Source organism: Coptis chinensis, chromosome 9 (genome assembly GCF_015680905.1).
Source record: "Coptis chinensis isolate HL-2020 chromosome 9, ASM1568090v1, whole genome shotgun sequence".
NCBI lineage: Eukaryota > Viridiplantae > Streptophyta > Magnoliopsida > Ranunculales > Ranunculaceae > Coptis > Coptis chinensis.
In genome coordinates this window covers 26,910,019-26,923,489 of record NC_141464.1, presented here as the reverse complement: position 1 = coordinate 26,923,489, position 13,471 = coordinate 26,910,019, and positions in this window count along the sequence as shown.

Below are 13,471 nucleotides of genomic sequence, written 5' to 3'. Positions count from 1 at the left end.
AAAACATATGTTCATACGGCAAGACCTAAGCTTGGTTGATCCACTTACATATGTCACAACTCCACTGCCAAGAGTTCTAACATTACCACCCCCCTCCCTCCCCCCTTTACAAATAAAATGTCCTTTCTGGTCTGCTATTGTACTATCGTTTGCATCTACTTTATTGCAGTCGGAGCCCATTGTAGTGTCTGTTATTGTCAATTAGTATGGTTGTCTTATTTTCTACTTCCATTCATCAAATACTAAAACTTTCATTTAAAAATCTCTCTAACATTCAAAAAATGACAACCAGAAACAAAAAGATGAACCAATTACTGTCCGTTGAAGAGAAAGCCTTAAATTGTGAATAGTCTCGAGTATGTATACAACTTTTGCATGAAGTCGATGGCACTGTACTAACGTTCCAGGCTACTAAACTGGATTTTTCATAATGTATTCGATGGTTACTCTAATTACTCTAAATACTTTTTCAGGAACAAAAAGATGAACTAATTACTTTACAAGTTTGCTACTTTAAAAGTTAAAACAGTCATAAATTAAAATATTCTAGTGTGGAAACTTTAGTTAAAGTTTCGAACTTTACTCCAAAAACTAGCTTTTAACTTGGGATGTTAATGTTGTACATAAATGAAACGGCCCTAAATGAAACACATTTATGACCATCATTAATGAGCCTATATATCACAAACATTAAAGAATCTGGAGCTATAAAGTAAATAATTTAAAGCAGACATTATTAATGCTAGAATTTAAAGCGTACCGAGAGGCTTCCAAAGACACCTCCACTGAACCTTATAAGAATCTGTTGGTTGGTGGAAAAACATTGTGCACTTGGGATGCGTGAAATCAATTTCGAAATGAATGACGAGGAAGAAGAACAAACGGGGGCAACTAGTGTTCAGTCCGAACAAGGCCGAGATATTCCCGCGAGATATTTCTTCTCTCCCATGCATTTAATGCATGCAATGAGGTGTCATTTAGGAGGGGTACAATTGGAATTTCAATTCTTAGCTATAAGGGCAAATATGTCAATCTGCGTGGGCCCCAAAAGTGGGTTCCACGTCCTATTTTGGAATGCATTAGTGGGGGTCCGATTCGGTAAATTCCCCAGAAAAAAATGGAGGCCGTGAATGCGGAGCTATCTACGAAACTGAAACTATTTCTCTATCAGAACAACGAAAAGAAACAACATACGATTTTACGAAGTCATATTGTAGTGGACAAGATTAATTTTCTGCCAGTGAGTGCGAATGCTCTTGGAAATTCAATTAGGAAACTGATTTCCAAGAAAACGTTCATGCTTTGTTTCGGGCAAAATCTAATGTTCAAAATGTTAATGTGTTATTGATCATAAATGAAGTCACAAAGAACAACGCTACGAACTAGCATTAGTAATCCTTTGGGAACATGAATTCATTTATCCAATTATACTGATTCAATGATGGCCTTTCGAATTCCAAACGTTGGCAATGTCTCGAGAATCTTGATGTTCACCTTGTGGAACTCAGTCAACTCATAGGTTGAGGCGCCTTCAAAATCAGCCTAAATGCATCGTATAGGCAATATTAAATCCAAGACCATTATATAGACGGGCAGGGAACACCATAGTTTACAACTTTACATAACACTTGAGAATCTATCCAAGTACTCAAACACTAGTTTCCATGACGGACTCTGAATGGGATTATTCAGTCTCTGAAGGAAATGAGTTTAGCGACTTCGAATATAAAGTTAATGAGCAAGTAAGTGATGATTCTGTTGAAGACCAATACGAACACGACTATGATTCTGATGAAGACCAATGCTACGACTATGAAACTGAAAATGAAGAGTACAGCAATGACGAATCCGATGATAATACTGATGATACCAGCAGCAACAACAAAAAAATGGTCTTTTTATTCCTAGCTTCCATGATTGATGAATATGGGGACCTTTATCTTTCCAAGGACTACGGAAATAGCTATCATGAAAGGTTCCTTAATGATGACCGAGAGTCCGAGACGCCTTCAATGAAAGTGTACTACGAAAGTGACCGAGACGATTATTATTGGGATTCAGGGAATGATTGGTTCCTTAATGATGACGAACCTTACGATCTTTCCGAGTTTGATGGAAATTTCTGACTTTGATTTCCTGGATTAATGATCTTGTACTACCTCTCATGATGTTAAAATTTCAATGTATTATGACTACTTTCTATATGTTTCTAAAGTTTAATGCATTATGACTACTTTCTACAAAAATATTGGATGCCATGCAAATAATTTTATTAGATTTAGAGGAGAAGACTACTGTACTTGCAAACTGTCAAGTTTTGGGCCTAAAACTCAGCTGTAGCCGCCCGGGTTCATGCTTATCCAAAACAAGTAAAAAAGTATAGACATCTTCTATAGTTCTATCAAAATGGGGTCCACAATTGTTTTCCATCTTATTATATTAGAAAATTTTGGAATACGAATAATAGTAATTTGGTGTCAAGTTTGTGTCCATCACAGGGGTACAATAGTCAATTCGCTCCTAATAGAAAATTTTATACGCCTCTCGATTTTTCCTTTCTCCCTCTCGGTCTCCCCATCTTGGCTTCTCTTCACACACGCTTTAACCTCGCCCACCCTTTCTCTCCGCCCTATCTCAACAGTTCTTGAATATTCTTCTCTCAAACTCCATAGCTCTTTCTCAAACCCCCATCAAAGAATCGAAAAAAAAAACCACCGTCAAAGGAACAAATTGCATTTAAGGTTGCTTCATCAATTGTTTACGCATATGTCTTTGTAGTTGTTCTATCGTGAAGATTCGAATGGTCAAAATCAATGCACCATGTCCACTAGAAATACTTCCCTATAATGGTTTTATGATGGCTGAGAATCCCAATCCAGGTCCAGCAGCAGAAAGAGGTATCCGCCTCCACCTCGCTCCTTCCAGTTTATTCTAAATCGTCATATGTTTTATGGTTTAAGTAAGGTTCCAGGAAGCACATGCCTTGAGGAATTTCCCTGTAGAGCTCCCCTAAAGTTTCTCTTTCTAAAGTTTAGAGTGTGTTCTCATGGTGTAATGGTATTGTCACTCAATCGGTTGCTTTGACGGGTGTTTCAACCAAATATGATCAAAACACCAAGTGTTGATAAAAAGACGAAGAACGTAGAAAAGTAATTAGAAAAATGATGGTGATCGGGGGAATGATGAGACTGTACCTTGCGGTTGCCTACGTACCCAAATTATCAGTGGGATCAAGTCTCAAGAACGTAGTTCGAATGAAAAAATAGTTTGGTATTTATATAGGTAGAGTAGAGAGTCCTTGTAGCTCAAGTAATCTTGTAACTTGAGTAATTGTGATAGACTATAACTTTCAATTGATAATTATCTCTTTGATAAAAACGAATCCGGGCATAAATCAATGTACATTAGTGGCAAGTCATGTGGCTAAGGTTCACCTTAGACACGTGAGTTAATGGGCATGTACATTGATCCATGGTATTGCAAAAATTGGGTTTAGCCACAATGTCGATTAAATGAATAAAATAGACTCCTACTAATGGGCGTTTGCCACGTAGGTGGGGTCGAACATCGCCCTCTTTGGCATCGCGAACGGTTCACATGGCAAAGAAAGAAAAAAATCAAAGAAAACTTGGAATAAGAAAAGAGTAAGCGGAATGTATAACAAAGTGTCGTGTTAACGTAAACGATAGGAAAATGGACAATCGAAAAAAATTCGTGAATTATCGAAAACGAAATAATGTCAAACTAACGTATACGGGATGCAATGTAGTTAAAAAATGGCTGAAAAATGCACAGAAAAAATAAAAGATGCACAGAAAAAATTTCAAAAGAAATTGATTGCTGAAAACTATACCAAACGCATTACGTAATAATACGAAAGTTGATTAGACCGTTGAAATTAAATGTAAGGGCAGTTTAATAATAATAGAAAGAAAATGAATTTAACTAAGAATTGGATTCAAAGGTTGCGGATAAAAATGCGGAGTAGATAAGAATTAAGATTAGAGACGGAATTGGATTAGAAAAGAATGTAGAGTAGATAAGAATTTGGATTAAATAAAAATTCTTCTATTTGATCCATCCAAAATACGTTGGGGCTGTTTAGTTGTTGGTTGGCGAAACCATAAAAGGGTGTATAAAAGGAATACGGTCTCCGGCCTTAACTCAAAAGGCAAGCCAAAACCGGAAAAGCACCAGCTTGAAGCCATGCAGTTTCATCGTCCATATCTATTGTGATTTTTCGAAAGTTCACGAGATCAATTATAATAAAGGGGACATTAGATGTAGTAGAAAGGCCTTCAGAGTCACGACCACCACTTCTCATTCTAATCTCGAATCCATGTTTCTTACTACAAAGAAGAGCAGCTTGGATTCCAGATTCAAGATTTGGTGTAACTATGACAAAAGGCTTTGGGGCTCTGAAGGATGAAGTTCTAATGGTTTCATGATATGAGGACAAGAGAGACGAGTAAGAAGTTGTGTTAAGGGAATATATTTGCAGTGAGGCATTCAAACAATGAAAAAAGCTTTCATCTGTCGAACTTGAAGTACTACTGCTCAAAAAAAGAAACTAAAATCAAGAAAACAACAGGAAGCAGTGTGAGAAATATAGCCGAGATTGGGACCATGTCTCTAATTCAGTTCTACTCATGGGTGATTTAATTTTATTAAACTATGGGAATCAAAGGCGAAGAACGGGTGCGGTGGGATTGGTGGCATACTACTTAGTACTTAGTAAACCAAGACTAACTATTGCCAGCATTGGACGTACCAAAACATGTACTTGGCTAAAAAGAAACTGATATTGTTGTGTTTTGTCTTTTGTTCCTTCATATGATATGTGGCGTTTAGAATCTGAAAAGGGTGACTAATATACATGAATGGACTAACACGATACTTAGCAGAATTTGAGGGGAGTGGAAAATCGGCCACACAAACAAATTTAAGGAGAAAACTTAAAGAAACACGTTGACCAAAAAATAAAAAAGGTATACTGAACATGTGTAGTTGAATTATTTGGATTTAGTTGCTTTTAGTTAATATGATTGTTGACTTGTTGACTTTGGTAGGAAGAATTGATATGACGAAAAGTTTTTCTTTTTTTGTGGTTTGTGCCGCAGGTAGAACCGGTGGTATTACGGGCAAAAGATATTGACGAAAAGTTTCGAACGGAAATATCACAATGCCGTAGAAAAAAAATAATAATAAAGAAGCTGAATAAAGTGTTCGCTTAGAAAATTAACGTAATGCGAATTTTTGCCGCACAGAGAAACGACGGCTGTACGAGCCTCGGAAAGTTTCTCTCAGAAAGTTCGGCTTAATGCCTTAGAAAAAATAATGAAGCTGTAAAAAATTATCGTTAGGAAAATTTATCGTAGAAAGATTGGCACAATGCCTTAGAAAAAATAATGAAACTGACGAAAATTTTCGCTCGGAAATTTTTTCGTAGAAAAATCGGCACAATGCCTTAGAAAAAATAATGAAGTTGACGTAAAGATTAACTCGGAAAAATTTTCGGAGAAAGATTGGCACAACGCCTTAAAAAAAATAACAAAGCTGTCGAAAATTTTCGCTCGGAAAATTTCTCGTAGAAATCGACTAAAAGTGTCTCCCAGAAATATTGGCCCAATGCCTTAGAAAAAATAATGAAGCTTACGAAAAGTTTCGTTGAGAAAGAGCGGCGCAATGCCTTAGAAAAAATAATGAATGCGGAAGATAGTTAACCGAAAAGTGCTAAAGCCGGCGAATCAGATTTCGAAGAAGAAAACGAAGATTTACTCGAGCGACCGTAAAATAGAAAGAGCGGCGCAATGCCTTAGAAAAAATAATGAATGCAGAAGATAGTTAACCGAAAGTGCTAAGCGAAGCGAATGCAGATTTCGAAGAAGAAAACGAAGATTTACTCGAGCGACCGTAAGATAATTGACAGAGACAATTGATTAGGTAATTGTGTAAATGTAATACCATAGAGCTAAAACTTCTTTTAATGAAAAATAAATAAAAATAAAGTATGCGTTTGCTATTGAATGTTGTTGTTGTGACAGATAACATATCTGTGGAAAACTGACAATATTGTTGATTTATGTAGTTGAAATGAAATAGAACGAGAGGCCCCCATGTAGAGAAAAACGTCCCCAATGCTAACTTAACTCGGCAAAATTAGACTAAGCAAGTGTAAAAACGTTAAATTTAGACTGACGAAATTAAACGTGGTAATTTCGTTTAATTTCGTCAGATTTTGTCGTAGTGATAGTACCGACTAAGCGAGCGTAACAGCGTTCATGTTAGACTGACGAAATTAAACATGGTAATTTCGTCAGATTTTGTTGTAGCGATAGTGACGACTAAGCGAGCGTAAAAACGTTCAACTTAGACTGACGAAATTAAACGTGGTAATTTAAATCAAAGTTTGTCGTAGCGATAGTAACGACTAAGCGAGCGTAAAAGCGTTCAACTTAGACTGACGAATTTAAACGTGGTAATTTCATTAGATTTTATCGTAGCGATAGTAACGACTAAGCAAGCGTAAAAGCGTTCAACTTAGACTGACGAAATTAAACGTGGTAATTTCGTCAGAGTTTGTTGTAGCGATAGTAACGACTAAGCGAGCGTAAAAGCGTTCAACTTAGACTAACGAAATTAAAAGTGGTAATTTCGTCAGATTTTGTTGTAGCGATAGTAACGCGACTAAGCGTAATGCGTTCATCTTAGGCAAAAATTAAACTTGGTAATTTCACGATTTTTTGTTGTAGCGATAGTAACGACTAAGCGCCGTAATAAATAAAATAGTTTTTAGGTATCGAAATTAAAACGTGGTAATTCGGCCGATTTTGTTGTAGCGATAATAATGACTAAGCAAGCAAAAAGCGCTAAAACTTTCACCCAGACGAATTTAAACGCGTGGTAATTTCGTCAAATTTTGTCGGGCGATAGTAACGTTAGCGATGGAAACAAAATTAAACATTAGAACTCGGGTTTTCGCTCAACTTGTTAATTTTGTCCGCTCATTTAGTAAAATAATTTGTTCGCGGCGAGCGAAAACAACGCCGTCGGTATCGGAAAATAAACCAACAATGTCAAGGCCCTATTTCGCAAATAACCAAGGTTTATGGATTGGATGACGCTTCGTCGCGGGAAGTTGACCCATATCATATATCATGTGTTTGACAAGGCACACACTTCTCGGACAAACGCTTAACATCCTTTGGCATGTATGCCCACCAATACCATTGGGTCATTGCTATGTAAGTGAGACTTCGCTCCCGGGAGTGGTGTTTACATAGTCCTGAATGAATTCCTTCGAGGCCTAGTAAATTGTTCGTTCTGCCCAAACAACGAAGGATAGGATTGAGACTTGTGCTGCTGTGATAGAGTTTTTTAGTCATCAGGAATTCCTGAGCATCGTCAGTTGCATAATTGTCGTCAGTAGATACCGAGACATTATCAGTGTCAAGCTCGTTGGAATCATCTTACAGCATAAGTGGTTAATCCAGTGTTGTCATAACAGTGACGACTTGATTTTTCACAGATAAGTATGCGATAGAATCAGGATGCCTTACATCATAACGCGGATCTTCGCATGCGGTAATGATAGATGTAAAATTTCATGCAATTCGTTGAATGAAGTCTAAATAAACGTCCATTCTATCATTGTGAGCCGCATATTATCATTCAAATTGGCTAACGACTAGCTTAGAATAATTAATCGTAACTTAGTCGTCCCCAGCTGAAGAGTTGTGCGTATACCACAAATGACAGTTCCGGACTCGGCCATATTATTTGACGCGTCAAATCCCTAATGTAGAGACCTCTCAATTATGTTTTCATTCAGCTTCAAGATGACATAAACAAGACTGGAGGTGGACTTATTATGCAAACTATCGGTGTAAATCTAGCAATTAGCTGATATATCCGATAAATATTTCAAGTCATCGCCCCCGGGAGGTAATGACAATTAGAGATCGACGTTTTCCTCATCGAGTAATGCTTTCGACATAGGAATATCATCAATAAGAAAATCAGTCATTAGCAAAACCAAAGTTTGTCTCTGTTTAATTGTATGAGTGTCAGAGACAATGTTGTAAACGCTAAGGTAATTTTTCCATTCTGCGACTCGATCCGTAGACATTGCGAAAAAACTTGCGCAGCGGATATTCGACAAGTATAAACTTCGACTACTCCTTCTTTGAAATAAGCTTAAGACGTCTGACAGCATGAAACAAGGCCAGTGTAATATTTTCAATACAAGAATGCCTCGAGACATATGACGGACATTATCCACAACAGATGACGAAGAATCGTCAGAGGCAATAACTTCGTGCTGAATAATTTGGCGCATCGGTGGAACGGTAGTCAGGTCGTATACAATCGGATGTTGAAAAGGAATAGGAGGGAGTAGTGCGATACCGCCAGGTTGACCTGGAACTGCACATTCGCGATGATCGTCAGTAAATGCATCGAGAACTTAGGCTCGTCGAGTATTCGTCATAACTTTTGTAGAACGTGATCGTCGGTTTTGCATAAGAACCGCAGACGGCGCCAACGTAGAAAAGTAATTAGAAAAATGATGGTGATCGGGGGAATAATGAGACTATACCTTGCGGTTGCCTACTTACCCAAATTATCAATGGGATCAAGTCTCAAGAACGTAGTTCTGAATGAAAAATAGTTTGATATTTATATAGGTAGAGTAGAGAGTCCTTGTATCTCAAGTAATCTTGTAGCTTGAGTAATTGTGATAGACTATAACTTTCAACTGATAATTATCTCTTTGATAAGAAATGAATCTAGACATAAATCAATGTACATTAGTGGCAAGCCATGTGGCTAAGGTTCAGCCTTAGACAAATGAGTTAATGGGCCTGTACATTGATCCATGGTATTGCAAATTGGGCTTTAGCCCTGTCGATTAAATGAATAAAGTGGAGATTCCTACTAATGGACGTTCACCACGAGGTGGGAAATGAAACACCTTCCTTTGTGTCATGCGAACAAAGTTCACATGGCAAAAGAAGAAAGAAAAATCAAGAAAACTTGGAATAAGAAAAGAGTAAGCGGAATGTATAACAAAGTGTAGGTGTGAACGTAAACGATAGGAAAATGGACAATCGGAAAAAATTAAGTGAATTATCTGAAATGAAATAATGTCAAATTAACGATATCACGAAGTGTGTCGTGAACGGAAACGATAGGAAAATGACAATCGGAAAAAAAATTAGTTGAATTTATCGGAACGACATAATGTCAAATTAACGATATCACGGGGCGCAATGTAGTTAAAAAAATGGTTGAAAAATGCACCGAAAAAATAAAAGATGCACAGAAAAAATTTCAAAAGAAATTGAGTGCCGAAAATGTACCGAACGCATGACGTAACAATACGAAAGTTGATTTCGACGACGCGTACCACCGGTATAGCGATACTAGGATTAGACCGTTGAAAATAAACGTAGGGGCAATATAGTAATAATAGTAATCAAAGGAAGTTAGCTACTAATCGGACTCAAAGTGTTCGGATGAGATAAGAATTGAGAGTAGAGATGAAGTTGGAGTTGGAGAAGAATCCCACCAGTACTTAAGTCGGTTTGGATAATAGAATTAGATAACACATATACCACTGAGTCTCCCACCATACCATAAACTGTTTTGGATGAGTACTGTGCTTGTCTATTTATTCGGTTTTAAAACTGATAGTCACCCACTTTCTCGGTCTCCTCTGCTTTAAGGTAACTTCTTTCCTCATCTTCTTCTTTCTTGCCTTGATGTTTATGGTGTCGTGATTCTTTACATCATGCAAAGATCTGCCACATGCTAGGGGAGACGGATCATGCGTCTGATGGAGGACTTAAAATCAGTTTTGGTTACCAACGCAATGGCAAAAAAGGAGATTCATGTGAGTTATCTAATTAATATAAGGTCCCATATGGAATCAAGATACCTAACAGGAGCAGCTCTTTCTCTTGCTTGTCTGGGGCTGCCTTAAGTGCCAATGCAATATTGGCAAACACAAATATCTGCAATGGTTTGATTGGCCTTGGGAAATACTACCTACTTTAGATTCTCCAAAGTCATCAATTTCAACTTTTTAAAGTGACTTCATTGTATTGTATCTAGAAGACGATTATTTGTAAATAGCGATATCTTCTCGTATTGACTGTGGTCGTGGATGTTAATTGTTCCTTGAAACATATGTTCAGAGTTTGCAGGTTTGGATAACTCCTTAGCAAAGAGATTATCATATTGACATGGTGCTTGGTAGGGGACATTTCAACCTTCAGATGCTACCACATTTGGTAGGAAGACGAGGTAATAAATCTGGATCCCTGGAGATAATCTCTATAAAGAAACCACATAAGCTTAGGGTGGATACATTACACAGCCCCGTCAGAATCTTATTCAGACCTTCATAAAGAAAAAGGTGAAAATCTGTTTCCTCATTGAACTCAAAATTTGCACTAAGCAAAGAGGAAAGGGTCTCTGAGCTAATGTTTGACGGTTTGACTCTGTTGAATTTGATTTCTTTCAGATTTGGTCTTGTATGGTCTGATGTTATCTCATCATCTTTTCAAAGTGGAATCTCATATCTAAGCTGTAGTCCATCTTCTTCAAGTGATCCATGTGAATGGGATTCCCATAGACCTGCTGGAGAATATGGTGAGGGCGATACTGATGGCGCCAGCACTCAAAAAACTTGTTTCAATCACACACGATATGGTGTAGCGCCAGGAAGGGAAGGGCACCGTATCTGTGTTGCCTTGATCTGACCCGGTTCACCCTTGTGGAGTTAGTAAATCTGGTTTTTGAGCAATCTGACCCGATTTTTTTTTTTTTTTTTTTTGGTAGAAACGACCGTACTATACGGGCGAAATATAATCGAGAAGAAGAAGATGCGTTGACGATCGTAGACTTGGTGAGGTGGAAAGAAGGTGACAGATATAACGAATACACGAGGCCACGACATAATCTAGCTCAGGATCGAGCAGCTTCAAATTGGATCGACTAGGATATTAAGCTTAAATTATTGAGTTTCGATAAAACTTAAATTTGGCCTGTTGAAGAAGACAAATAAAACGGAGAAAAGTGCGGAGAATATGACAAAGTGGTGTCGGAAACAGATATGTTAGTATTTTTTTTTTTTTATTAGTTATCGTAAAATTTTGGTTAAGTCTGAAAAACTGACGAAAAGATTTGTATTTTTGTCGCAGTTTGAAACGGAGGAATTACGAGCAAAAGATATTGACAAAAAACTTCGAGTGGAAAAATCTTAATACCTTAGAAAAAATAAAGAATCTGAAGAAAGGTTTTGGTCAAGGTGATCACGCCGCAATGCCGTAGAATAAATAAAGAAGTCGGAGAAAATTTTTGCTCAGAAAAATCGACTAAAAGTGTCTCCCAGAAATATTGGCCCAATGCCTTAGAAAAAATAATGAAGCTGACGAAAAGTTCGTTGAGAAAGAGCGGCGCAATGCCTTAGAAAAAATAATGAATGCGGAAGATAGTTAACCGAAAGTGCTAAGCGAAGCGAATGCAGATTTCGAAGAAGAAAACGAAGATTTACTCGAGCGACCGTAAAATAGAAAGAGCGGCGCAATGCCTTAGAAAAAATAATGAATGCAGAAGATAGTTAACCGAAAGTGCTAAAGCGGCTTAATCAGATTCGAAGAAGAAAACGAAGATTTACTCGAGCGACCGTAAGATAATTGACAGAGACAATTGATTAGGTAATTGTGTAAATGTAATACCATAGAGCTAAAACTTCTTTTGATGAAAAATAAATAAAAATAAAGTATGCGTTTGCTATTGAATGTTGTTGTTGTGACAGATAACATACCTGTGGAAAACTGACAATATTGTTGATTTATGTAGTTGAAATGAAATAGAACGAGACGCCCCCATGTAGAGAAAAATGCCCCCAATACTAACTTAACTCGGCAAAATTAGACTAAGCAAGTGTAAAAGCGTTCAACTTAGACTGACGAAATTAAACGTGGTAATTTCGTTTAATTTCGTCAGATTTTGTCGTAGTGATAGTAACGACTAAGCGAGCGTAACAGCGTTCATCTTAGACTGATTTCGTCAGATTTTGTTGTAGCGATAGTAACGACTAAGCGAGCGTAAAAGCGTTCAACTTAGACTGACGAAATTAAACGTGGTACTTTCGTCAGAGTTTGTCGTAGCGATAGTAACGACTAAGCGAGCGTAAAAGCGTTCAACTTAGACTGACGAATTTAAACGTGGTAATTTCATTAGATTTTATCGTAGCGATAGTAACGACTAAGCGGAAATAAAAAGCGTTCAACTTAGAATCGAAATTAAATTAAACGGTAATTTCGTCAGAGTTTGTTGTAGCGATAGTAACGACTAAGCGAGCGTAAAAGCGTTCAACTTAGACTAACGAAATTAAAAGTGGTAATTTCGTCAGATTTTGTTGTAGCGATAGTAACGACTAAGCGAACGGCGTTCATCTTAGGCGGACCCAAAATTAAACGTGGTAATTTCGTCAGATTTTGTTGTAGCGATAATAATAACTAAGCGAGCGTAAAAGCATTCAACTTAGACTGACGAATTTAAACGTGGTAATTTCGTCAAATTTTGTCGGAGCGATAGTAACGTTGCGATGGAAACAAAATTAAACATTAGAACTCAGGTTTTTCGTTCAACTTGTTAATTTTGTCCGCTCATTTAGTAAAATAATTTGTTGCGACGAGCCAGAAACGAACACTGTCAGGGGCTGTCGGAAATAAACCAACAATGTCAAGGCCCTATTTCGCAAATAACCAAGGTTTATGGATTGGATGACGCTTCGTCGCGGGAAGTTGACCCATATCATATATCATGTGTTTGACAAGGCACACACTTCTCGGACAAACGCTTAACATCCTTTGGCATGTATGCCCACCAATACCATTGGGTCATTGCTATGTAAGTGAGACTTAAGCTCCCGGAGTGGTGTTTACATAGTCTGAATGAATTCCTTCGAGGCCTAGTAAATTGTTCGTTCTGCCCAAACAACGAAGGATAGGATTGAGACTTGTGCTGCTGTGATAGAGTTTTTTAGTCATCAGGAATTCCTGAGCATCGTCAGTTGCATAATTGTCGTCAGTAGATACCGAGACATTATCAGTGTCAAGCTCGTTGGAATCATCTTACAAAGATAAGTGGTTAATCCAAAGGTTGTCATAACAGTGACGACTTGATTTTTCACAGATAAGTATGCGATAGAATCAGGATGCCTTACATCATAACGCGGATACTGTACAGTAATGATAGATGTAAAATTTCATGCAATTCGTTGAATGAAGTCTAAATAAACGTCCATTCTATCATTGTGAGCCGCATATTATCATTCAAATTGGCTAACGACTAGCTTAGAATAATTAATCGTAACTTAGTAGTCGCCCCAAACAAGAGTTGTCGTATACCACAACAATGACGGTTTTAGGACTCGACCATATTATTTGACGCGTCAAAT